At 38.3% G+C, this 11,951-nt stretch overlaps 1 long non-coding RNA gene across 2 annotated transcripts; it reads left to right on the top strand.

The window, feature by feature from the left end:
- The first annotated feature begins 7,454 nt into the window (after positions 1-7,454).
- Positions 7,455-9,958, top strand: LOC117494446. Of its 2 annotated transcripts, none has more exons than XR_004557071.1 (3): positions 7,455-7,536; positions 8,473-8,656; positions 9,351-9,958. It is a non-coding gene; the product is annotated as an uncharacterized LOC117494446 (long non-coding RNA). The 2 variants fall into 2 exon arrangements; XR_004557072.1 differs by having other exon boundaries at positions 7,504-7,536; positions 8,456-8,656.
- Positions 9,959-11,951: the final 1,993 nt, after the last annotated feature.

The following is an 11,951-nucleotide window of genomic DNA, read 5'->3' as shown; positions in this document are numbered from 1 at the left end:
GAACGAGGGGACCGTGCGGCAGAGTTTCAGTTTCAGTTTCTTTCGCCGGTCAAGATGTCCGTTAAAGTTTAAATCTTCCGGTCAAAATTAGAAAAGTGCCGGTCAAAGGTCTTCTTTGTTATTTAGTGAGCTTTAAAACAAATGAATAACGACTCTATATAATAAAACACGGAGGACGGAGATCTTTTTTTCTCCCCCTCTTGACCAGTGGCGAGCCGTCAGGGCCCTCTAGGCCCTCTGTGAGGGCCTAAGATATTCCAAAAAATAATATTTAAAAACATTAAAAAAAAAATATATTTTTTTAAAATATATATTTTTTTAATATTATTTTTGTTATATTTTTCATTAGTTTTACCCATAGACTGTATATATAAATGGACGTAGGGTCCGTGACGTCACCCATAGGATTCTGCAGAGTTGCCGAGAAGCCCTCGACAGTGACGTCTGAGTCTAACTCCCGCCTGCTACATCCTGCTCCAAATAAGGGCAAAGAGGCGGAGCCGAGGCGGGACCTTCTGCCTCCAGCTGGGAAGTAACAGAGCTAGCTCAAGCTAAGAAGCTAAGCTAACATGCTTCCCCATCAGCACACTGCCGTCACATTTTACGTTTCTAAGGTAAGCGGACATGAAACTATTCAGCAAAACTATAAATAATAATCTAAGTTATTGAGTTTTTAGCATAATACTTCAGAATCTTAAAATCCCTTAACGTTTGTATGCAATGTGCTAAATGCAACACTGGAATCAAGCAAATATTAATATGTTTGCATGACATTAGTTATTTATATTTTGCTATCACTTAATTATACGTTTAATACATTTAAGTTAAGCTAAGGTGCATGTGATGGTAGCTAGTTAGTGCTCTTACCTGTGAGGCCTCCTCCAAACAGCATTATAACCAGACTGTATCATTACAACTATAAGTACCAGTTCTAGATCCTTGACTTTAGACAAACAATTCAAAAGACAAAATGTATTTAAAGACCAATCTTTATTTTAAGGTGCCTCTTAACCTGGGATATTAGTTATACAGTAATAGTATTGACAATCTAAAAAAACTGAGCAACTCAACAGTCAACTTTATATTTCTTATTGTCTAAAGCATTTATTATTTTCATTTCCCCCTCATATTCAGTGTGGACGGATTGAGACAGCGTGGTGTCCAGAGAGCTGCAGAGACTTCAGGGAGAAACCTCCGTGTGATGGACGTCCTGTCTGTTGGTTTGGCCGGAGAGGACTGAGGGTCTTTCCTCAGCGAGGAGGACCAGGCCTGATGGAGGAGCCCATGCATAGCTGATACCACCTGATCAGGCCTAGTCTGTCACTTTATTTGACTAAATGTGTTTACTTATACATTTAATAGGTTTACACCTTCTGTCCATATGTGCTTTTTTATTTAAAACATGTTTGATTAACTTTTGGTTCAGATTTCAATAAATTGAATTTGTATTTGCACCCCTTTTGTCCATTATTCTTACTGAAAATGTTAGATTACACATTCACATCTGACTGAAGATTGGCCCCATTTATTTGCGTTGCAAACTCTGCGGTACAAGGTACATGTTGTGAAGCTCATAAAGTGAGGCAAATAGAATTAATCAGCTGATGGAGTGTAGATGTGGAAATAGGTGCATTCGATCAGCTGACTTCACAATAAAAGTAGTTTCTTAGTGAATGTCCTGTACTGGTCTTAAAATCTCATAACAATAGCTTTTAATTTTCCTATTGGATGTTCTTCTTGACCCTCAGAGAAGGAGAAAATGTTGAGTCGTGTCTTTCAGGCATGTCCTTTCCTAACAAAAATTACAGGAAACATAAAACATATTATTGCAGAACAAGTGTGTTATTTATGAAAGAGGTGTGTTTGTGTTTAGGGGCTGTAGATATAATTATTTTGTAATTGTAATGTTTTATTTTATTTCAACAGTGAGCTACAAAGACAATCAGATTATGAATGAACAGTATGAAATTCATCAACATTGAAATATATTTTATTATCAAAATAATATTTAACTGTTATCAAAACTTAGTGCAACTGTAGAAGCTTGCTCTGTTCTCTCACTGAAATCATAACTTTTACCACGTTTTTTACAGACAATATTGAGAGATAAATAGCAGTTGTCACTAATAGCTTTGCCTTCAATACCTTAAATTAGAAAGCTGACAGTCATATTGCTTGTTAACATCTAAATGTAACTCTTTGCATGGAAAAAACCCTCAACTTCACTGATGTGTAGGTGATCTAGTATTTAGTATTGTTTAATGGAATGTATATCAGTGTATTAAAGTCAATACTTCATTTATTTAAACCAATATCTTTCTTGATTCTTTGTACAGTATGAAAAAAGAGTATTTGTACCTGTGCTGAAGTTCACTGCTGTGAGGAGTCCAGTTCTGTCTCTCACTCTCTGGTCCATCCTGTCTGCATCACCTGGAAACTTTAAACAAACCGATATATATGTAAAGAACCATGTGTACAAACAATATAACTTATTCTCTTCTGTTGAACATGTTGGATTGTGTATTGTCCGAGTCAGGGTTCTTTTTATTTTACTGTAACTTTGGAAGTTGTGTTACCAATGCTGTTGTGTTACTGTTTATTTGATACCAATTTGGTAATGCACATTTCCTGCTGAAATACATGCATACCAAGTTACTGCGTGGCACTTTGGTTTTGATAAAACAGTGTAGTTCCACTATATAAACGTTACATTCATAATCAAACGAGACAATCTGCAAGATAATGAGCTATTTGTTGTTATTTTTAATGCTTGTCCTTCACACGTTAATCAAATAAAATAAGTACCGATACATAGCAGAACAATTGTGGCGATGTTCAGCTTAATAAGCCTTGTTCAACATAATTTATTTAGCTAATACTACAGCGGGCTGCAGGCGAACCAAGTCTGCGTTTCGCTGCATTCCTTGATCTCCAGTTATAATGCCGGACTCCGCCGCCGGCCGAAGCTAACGGAGCCGCCGGGACGCGCTAGCGAGCTAGCCCCCTGCGGCTCCGTTAGCTTCGGCCGGCGTGGACTCCGGCGGCCACCACTGGGATAATTGGGTCCCCTTTTAACATTTGCTCCCGTTTAGCATTATGGGCGTCACAGCCATATACTATAAAATGCTGAATCATAAACTAAACTGTATATATATATATATACACATGTATAAAGGGTTGCGTCCTTAGCTGGCTAATAAGCTACATAATAAGCTACATAACAAGCTAAACTAACAAGCACACAAACACCTGCTAACGGGATTAACATGTATAATATTATCATTTTACTCACCGAAAAAAGCTGAGAGTAGACTTCTTGGAAGGTCTGTTAGTACATTCAAGCGCACAGCACTACATTTCAATTGTCTGGTATTTGTAACAATATTCCCTAAAAGGCACAATCACCACGAACACGGCTAAAGGGTCAAGTACAGCAACTACATCTAACTAACGTTGTAGCCTAGCAGAGTGGACAAATTGCTGTTAGCTGACAGTGAGGCACGTACCTGTCCATCAAAGTGACCACGCCCTAATTTATGCAAAAACTTTAAGACCTAATATAAATAAAAGGGTCGTGTTAGAAAACAATTCACTCACAGATCCATAATCATGAAGGTGGAATCTAACTATATTCATAATAATATTTATTGGATCCATAGGTAGAAACATGTTTTTTTAGGCTGTGAAATTGGGCATTTTAACATGGGGCTCTATGGAAATTGCTCCTTTCTGCAGTCAGCGCCTATCGGCCAATATATGAACTGCAGTTTGTGGCACTTCCGCATTGGCGTCCCGGCTCTTCCCCAGAGTTTGCCGCTTGGTTTTACCGAAAAAAAACTTGATTTAATAAAATAACATTTCCAAAGAAATAAATCCTTCGAATCTGCCTGTTCAGTCTCTGTTTGAATGTCAGTTACTATAGCGGGCCTCTCTGCGATTCACAGAGGGCCCGCTATAGTAACTGAACGAGAGAGTAATGTCAAATGACAGTACAATTGACCAATCATATCTTCCCTCTAAATGGGTGGGTTTTATTATCGCGGACTTTATGACGAGTTCCGCCCGCTGTGAAACTGTTCTTGTTTCCATAGCAACAACAACTTCCTGTCAACAGCGTGAACTCGCCTTCAAAATAAAAGCATGCCAAATTACACTTAAAACATACAACTGCAATGAAAGTAACAAACACAATGCAATATCATTTTCAATGTCAAAGAACACAAATTGGGTTCACAGGTGTTGTTTTGTGTGGTAGAGGGTCGCTGTCATTGATGCGTTTTGCACCCTGGGCCGTTGTTTTGATATTCCGCTGAAGTATACGCTGTGACGTAATAACGTCTTTTTTTCGAGGGAAGGGGTGGGGGTCAGAGGGCCTAGGTATAAAGCTCACGGCTCGCCACTGCTCTTGACTTGATCAGAGCACGGCTCCCCTCTCCTGCAGGGGGGCGTGGTCAGCTGCAGCTCACAGAGATCAGCCCCGTAGACAGCAAACAGCACATAGAGCGAAATGAGGCATGGCTAAAATGCATGATCTGTTTGGTATTTTGAAAACAGAAACGTATAAATATACCTTATATAGGTATGGCCCTACAATATATCATTTAAATATAGCATGATAGGTCCACTTTAAGTACAATATCTGAGTACTTCTCCCACCTCATGCCCTTAACAGCAACTGACAAGAAATACATGCTGAACACTGACTATCATGACTGCCAAAGTCAACCAACCAATAACCAAATTGCATTTGTTCATTGTGCTAATGTCATATTTTTTATCTTGGAAAAACAAATAGTATGCTTGACAAACAGCTTATGTGTCCAGGCTGAGCCGTGCACTGCAAGCAAATCAAGAGATGCAGTATATCGTGATCAGTAACCCCTGGCAGCACAAAGAGGAAAACACCTCCAACGTGGACTCCAACACTTACAGTGTGGGAAGCTGGGACGAGGACAACATGAGTGTAGTGGCATCACAGTCTACTGTGCAGAGGTGAGACCAAAACACACAAAAACAAAGTTGTCATATTGCTAAGAACTTTCTGATGGTATGTGGTGTGATGTATGTGGTGTGATGGTATGCGGTTTGAACGCGGCTAACAAGAACAAACCTAGCTAAATGTTGGAAGATGCTGACGAGATAAAACCATATCCTGGGACATAAATGAAATCTGATGTATAAGTTTGATGTGATTGAATTCACAAAATGTCATAAATTATAACGTTAGCCTCTGACACCAGTTACATTGTTTAGTACTAGTTAATAGTGGCTATGCCAAAAACAAACAAATCAAACAAACATTTCTCAGTGTTTTTTTTTTTGCCAAGATCAAAATGATCAATGAACAACGGCTTTTACCTCTTTGCTGACCCTGTGTGTTGCCATGTTAAAAAAAAATATATGTATATAAATACTACTCTAATTTTCATAAATGAACACACTAAATAATGATGCCGAAACTAGTCCATAGAAAACTGCACTGAAAAAAGAAGTTTAAATGGCCACTTTTATGCTTTTGGGAGGTTTCCTTTGCCTTTATTAAAGGCTTATGGTAAAGGCTAAAATCCCTGTGTTCCCTCCAGGGAGTGTCTCTCCCCCCCCCCCCCCCCCCCTGCCTTAAAGGCCTCCATTGGACATCACTAGATAACAATCGCTTCTATTAGCTAACGCTCCATCACATTGTACGTGATAGGCTAAGGGGCGGGACATCTTTTTTGCCAATCCCAACAGCCAGCCACCTAACCAATCAGAGCAGACTGGGCTCTGGTTTCAGACAGAGGGTGAATAGAGGTGCTGCAGCACAGGCAGTATGAGAAAATAAAAACCTTTTTGAACATTAAAGCATTTAAACATGTCACAGTAGAGGCACTTAATACAAATATGATCCTGAAAATGTGCATAATAGTGCCCCTTTAACTATTATATAATACACAACAATGAATAGCTCCAATAGGCTTTGTGTAAACATTTAAATTCTAAATCTGACAATGTGGTGAAACCAGGTCATAATATGTTATCAGTAAATAGATGACTAAATGCTGTTTTTCCTGACTCTGCCTCTCTCTCTGTTACATTCACATGGTCCACAGAAAAAGGTGTAACAGCAGCTCTGAAGTAACAGTGGTGGCAGGAGCTTTGGTTGCACTGGTGTCGGCCTTCGTCATAGGATACTTCAATGGTTTCAAGTTCGGTGAATGGAGTTTAGATTTTCTCTCTGCTTATTATGCAAACATCAGAGCATAATGCCAAAAAACACAGAAACAAATTGAGTATAAATGGATTACATGCATGTAATAATTAATAAATGTGATAATGTTTGTATTGTTAGAAACCAATATAATAAAAGATAAAGGATAACTTGTTTGATTTGAGACATTGATTATAGGATTATAATGATGTTTAAGGGTGATTATGTGTATACTGAATGAAGAGTACTGGAAGATGACAGTTCGGGAAGTTTTTTCTGTGAGGTTTGGTAAATATCCTTGGAAAAGAAAAGGGCTTAGAAAGCGCTATCGGCGCACACACAAAAGTGTCTGCAATGCACACACATTCAGGAGATAAAGAGAAGTCTATGAATCCCACTACCAACTAGTTTTGGATTACAATTTCAGTTTGTGGATTTTGGATTAAATCACAGGATTTCTATACCAGCTCTTCAGTTCACCATGGGAGAATTGGTAGGCCGGGCACTCTCTCTCCCTCTCCTTCAACACGGTCACTGAGCTATTCAAGCTCTTTTTATCTGGCTACATTATGCTTTTACTCATCAATATATCTGAGAAACCAAACTAATTATAAAACGTAGTGTTACCGGTTTGAATTCTGCAATAAATGTTTAATCTGCATTTAAAAGTAAAATAGTCGTCATTACTTGTAGTACTTCAACTAGGATTGTCCTTTTAAAGGTAAGCCTGGTGTGTACAACATCTGTTAAGGTGCCTTTAGGTTATGATTGTATACGTCTCTTAATTTGTTATCATAGCAGCCTTACCAAGTGCAACAGATCACTAAGGAAGCTGCCGTTAATAGACGTGGCTGGTAACATTATTGGGCTCTAGGTCCATTTAGCTTGGCGCTATGCTGGAGCAAGCATGATTGGTGTTTGTATGTATAGTTAGAAGCTATGAACTCTGCCAACATCTTAAATAGGTCTCAGATCATCTTGAAACTAATAGGTAAATAAAGGTACATAGAGTCAAATAGAATATCTTTGAAATACCAAAGTGATTTTATATTGTACCAAATCACACTTTCATGCAGGGGAGTAATATCCTGAAAATCTACAACACTAGCAACAAGAATTGTGCTTTGCAGTCCACTATCTGCACAAGATGTGACGAAACCAGAGACTACAAGCTTAAAGTGCCCCTTATCACCAAGAGTCATATAAGAAATTGATTTATGACAGGCTCACCTCAGTGGACACATGAACTATGACCAAGGTCTCATAACAAGCAGGAGGCAGTGCTCTCTCAGTCTTTAAACGTGCGCAGCTGAGCTTTGTAGATTGTAAAGTGTTTCAGACCCATACAGGTGAGCACTCATTCCGTGTATTTGAATATGGGGAATGTAAAGTGAATTCTGATTAGGGTGACAATGATCAAATCAAATTAAATCACTGCTTTTGACTCTGATTACTTCAGTCATGTCATCAGATTAAGCTCCAGAGTTGATTAAACTCTCGAAATAGTTGACTGACATGTGAAGTTTTTCCATATATGCCATCACGCAGCTCGCATTTATTTAACAACAGGGCTAACCGGTTTTGAAGGGGTCCATGGTTCCACAGAACGGCTGTGACTATTGGTTAAATGATCAGATCTAAAACACTGTAAAAAACACAGTTTCAAAAATAAAAGTCCAACATTAGTACTGCTGCTTAATCTTTCTACTAGTTTAAAGTACGCTAAAAACAGCTCCGCTAAATTGGTGATAAAAACATTCCCGTCAATTCTTCAAAATAAAGGTCCATCGTTATTTGTTATTTAAATGCTTTTATTGTGAAGTGGCAAACCGTGTAATGCTGCGATTTCATCAGCTGTAACTTGACGTGACTTCTGATACAGCAGAAACTTGAAGCGAACGTGAAATTGTGAAAATTAAGCAGATATCTAAAAGAACAAACAGGGACACAGGAAAGAAAATTTAGTTTCAGAGATTCAGTTATAATTTAGAGCGATTCGGCACAACTCGGTTCGCAAATCCTGGTAATGTAAACGCATTATCAGCATGGCATGGTGGTTTGACGCTGTCAAAAGTGCCAATGAAAATGCTCAATGACACCTAAACTAATTTTAAATGTCATATTTAGTAAAATATGTTTAGACTTAATTTAAAGTGCAGGTTCTTGAAGCTTTTATTTGATAAATTGCCAGCAGTAAGTTACTTTTGATGTAATCATTACTACACAATAATTCCATGTTCAACCTAACATTTGTATAATACTTAATAGACATTGTGTGTGTCCAGGCTAAGCAGCGACTCTGAGGGATCCTTATCTGGTCTATCAGTGACTCTAGGCAGCAGGTAGAGGAAGAAGCTATTTCCTCATGGACCCTAACACTACCAGCGCGGGCAGCGTGCAGTATGACCGCTGGAACGAGGACAACATCAACATGGACGTAAAGGCATCATCACAGACTACTTCACAGAGGTGAGACACAGGCAATAATGTAAAATATTAAATTGTCATATTGCCGAAGATTTTCTGCTGCCACAAGAAAACAAAAACTAGTTTAAAAGTATAGATGTTGATGAGACAAAATACTGGGACATGAATGGAAGGATTTTTATGCGGTTATATTTCATGTCACAAAATACAAAGTTAACCATTAAAGGGGCCCTATCATGCTTATCTTCATGTTCATATTGGTTTTGAGAATTGAGCCTCTTTTGTGACATGTCTCCATGCTTTAATCTTCAAAAAGGTCTTTACTTTTCTCATACTGAGAATGCCTGTGCGGCTTTGCACCTCTTTTCACCCTCTGCTGAAACCAGAGCCCAGTCTGCTCTGATTGGTTAGCTGGCCGGCTTTGTTGTGATTGGCCAAACGCTTAGAGATGCCTTTCACGTACAATGTGTTGGGGCGTGACGTGTTACATAGTGATGTCACTGTATTACGGACGTAGTAGCATAACAACTTATATATTACACTACATCAAAGGGAAAACCCTTAATTACATAAGGGCCATTTTAACTTGACACAAATTGAAATATTTAGTACTAGGTTTTCTAAAACCTTATAGTCAAAATGAAGTGACAATGTGTTGAAAAACAGGTAATGAGTCACAACATTCGACTAAATGCTGTTAACCCTGACTCTGCCTCCCTCTCTTTTACTTTCACAGGATCTACAGCAGTGTGTGTAACGGCAGCTCTGGAGTAGCAGTGAAGACGGCCGGAGCTTTGGCTGCATTGGTGTCCATCTACATTATAGGATACGTAACGGGATACTACGTCCATAGGTGCTGATGGTGGATCATTATGATTTTGGATAAACTTTTTTGAATAAAAGTCCCAAAGGTTTATGTAAGTCATCAGAGCAGAAGTCTTTGTGTTGCTTTTTCATCACTTCACTTGCATCATGTTAACCCTGACTTGCTTTATGGTCATGTTTTTGGCTTTAGGACAACTAGTTTCAACATTATTTTTGTTTTATTAGAGGGATAACTGCTTCATGGTAATTGCTTATCGTTGTTGCTGGTTTAGCATCAAAAGTCCTTACAGTTCTGAGGATTTCCAAGCCACTCCTTTCCTTTTCCAAATCTAAAATTCATTTTGGTTACCAGTTTCTAGAATGGTCTAATGATCCGGCCAAAAGACAAGACATCTGTGGTATTGAACTCCCAGTGTCTTTAAATTATTTTCAGGAAAAAGGTAATCTTCTGCACAGGTGATGATACGTTTTTTAAGAACTGTGTAGTTTAATTGAGCAGCTATAACCAATGCAGGTGAATCAACGACTAAATCCTAGACTTTATTTAGATAAAATGTGGAGCTTTATAAATAATATTGTTACAACAAAAAAGAACTAAACTATTGATTGGACATTTTTTAAATGGATTTGCTCTCAAATGCAAACTAACTTCTGGATTTCCAAATAAATACCACCTAATTGAACAGAATGTGCATGTTGTCTTTGCACATCCTTTCTAGCGAACCTGGACTTGAGGTTGATCTTTAAAGGCGATTTTTGTGTTTTTTATGATTTAGCCATGAGGATATGTATTCTGTCACTGTGAACATGTGGGACTACATGTTCAGAGCAGGTGTCTGGTGCCTACTTGAAACCTAAACCGGAGGTTTCAATTTCAAGTCAAGTTTAAGAATATGTTTTGCTGGTGGCCTTCACCAGGGTCTTCATAAAACATGTTGCAAAGTACATATAATAATTGCCTCAAATGTTCACTGTAATAGACTATTGACCTTCTGAGATCATTTCCACAGCACCATTGGAGCAGTAAAGCTGGGTTAATAATCTGTAATGTACATAGACACATGTCCATAGAGTATTTAGACAAGATCTAGACCTAGGATATTAAAATATGCGTTCAAAACTTTTCACTTACATTTAAAACGAGGCTCTATTATGCTTTTTGGGGTTTTGGATTTCCTGTAGAGTGTTATATACGTTTTTGTGGATGTAAATAGTCAAAAAGGCTAAAATCCCCAAATTCCCTCCAGAAGGATGGGGTTCTCTCCCACATACTCTCCCCCCCTGCCTGAAATGCCTAGATTTGTTTACTTCCTTAACAAAGTGACATCACTACGTAACACTCAAGCACAAATACTTTGAGTCACGTTCAAAGAGCCTTAGGAAGGAATTGTATAAGATTAGTAGGGAAGGAGGATTAAATACAGTGAGTGTATGCGCCCCTGACTATTGTGTGCGAACATACTTGAAAACCGGTGAACTTGCTTTACAAGTGAAAAATAAGACGTACATCAAGTGAATGTCTATGACACCTTTACAGGTCAGCAGGCTGTTAAGATTTGTGACCTATATTGTTTTTTTGTGGTCCTTAAAGTGCGATAGACTGGCCATGTATACGTTAAAGCACCACAAATATTAATAAGACAATGTGGCACATGAAAAGCTGACATGCATTATCAGTTGTCAATAAGTAATTTCTATTTTTATCAAATAACCTCAACAATATCTGTTCCAAATCATGCTAACAACTTCCTATAAGTGTTTAAAAAGCCTCTCTTATCTGAGAACACAATTTGATAAAGAGGGGAAGCAAATATAATTCCAATAGCAATAAAACAACATTTATGTCTTACCAGACCAAGGTACGTTTTAACCGTTAGTTTTTTAGTTCTAATTGAAACTAATAATAAAACAGAAACGGGTCGTTTTTTTGTTTTTCAATTTTGCCCCAAAACCAAAACACGGAAATTCAGCTCGTTTTTTCGTTTTTCTGTTCTTACTGTTAAAACAAGTATACCACTCTATTGTTTTGTTTCCATAGGTGGGTGGGTCTCCAGTGCCTCCTTGCTTCTGATTGGCTAGTTTGCTCTATGCTTGCCCTGTACTCTTCAAAATAAAGGTTCATACTCTTTGCCTAGACAGTGCAGTGCGTGTTTGCACGAATATACATTGAATATATGGCTACATGCAAAACATACAGAAGACAGTCTGTCCGTGTGTGGGTGCGTATGTGTGTGCGCGTCTGTCGGTCTGTTGGTCTGTCTGTCTGTCTCGCGATCTGTCTATCTGGCTGTCTGTCTTGCACTGTCATGAATCCCTATCTTATAAAGTATGAGTACCTCTCTGTTTTATGTTACTGACACTGCTGAATTGATGCGGCCGTATTTCCCGTTTGCGTGGTCAAGTCAGCATCGAGGTTTTTTTCTTCAAATCTATATTAAAATAGCTTGGAGGTTGAGGATTGATAAATACTATTTAGAGTACTTTTACTGTGTACTCTGTCAAACTCCCCTCT

Source organism: Trematomus bernacchii, unplaced genomic scaffold (assembly GCF_902827165.1).
Source record: "Trematomus bernacchii unplaced genomic scaffold, fTreBer1.1, whole genome shotgun sequence".
Lineage (NCBI taxonomy): Eukaryota > Metazoa > Chordata > Actinopteri > Perciformes > Nototheniidae > Trematomus > Trematomus bernacchii.
This window is presented reverse-complemented; position numbering and strand designations above follow the sequence as displayed.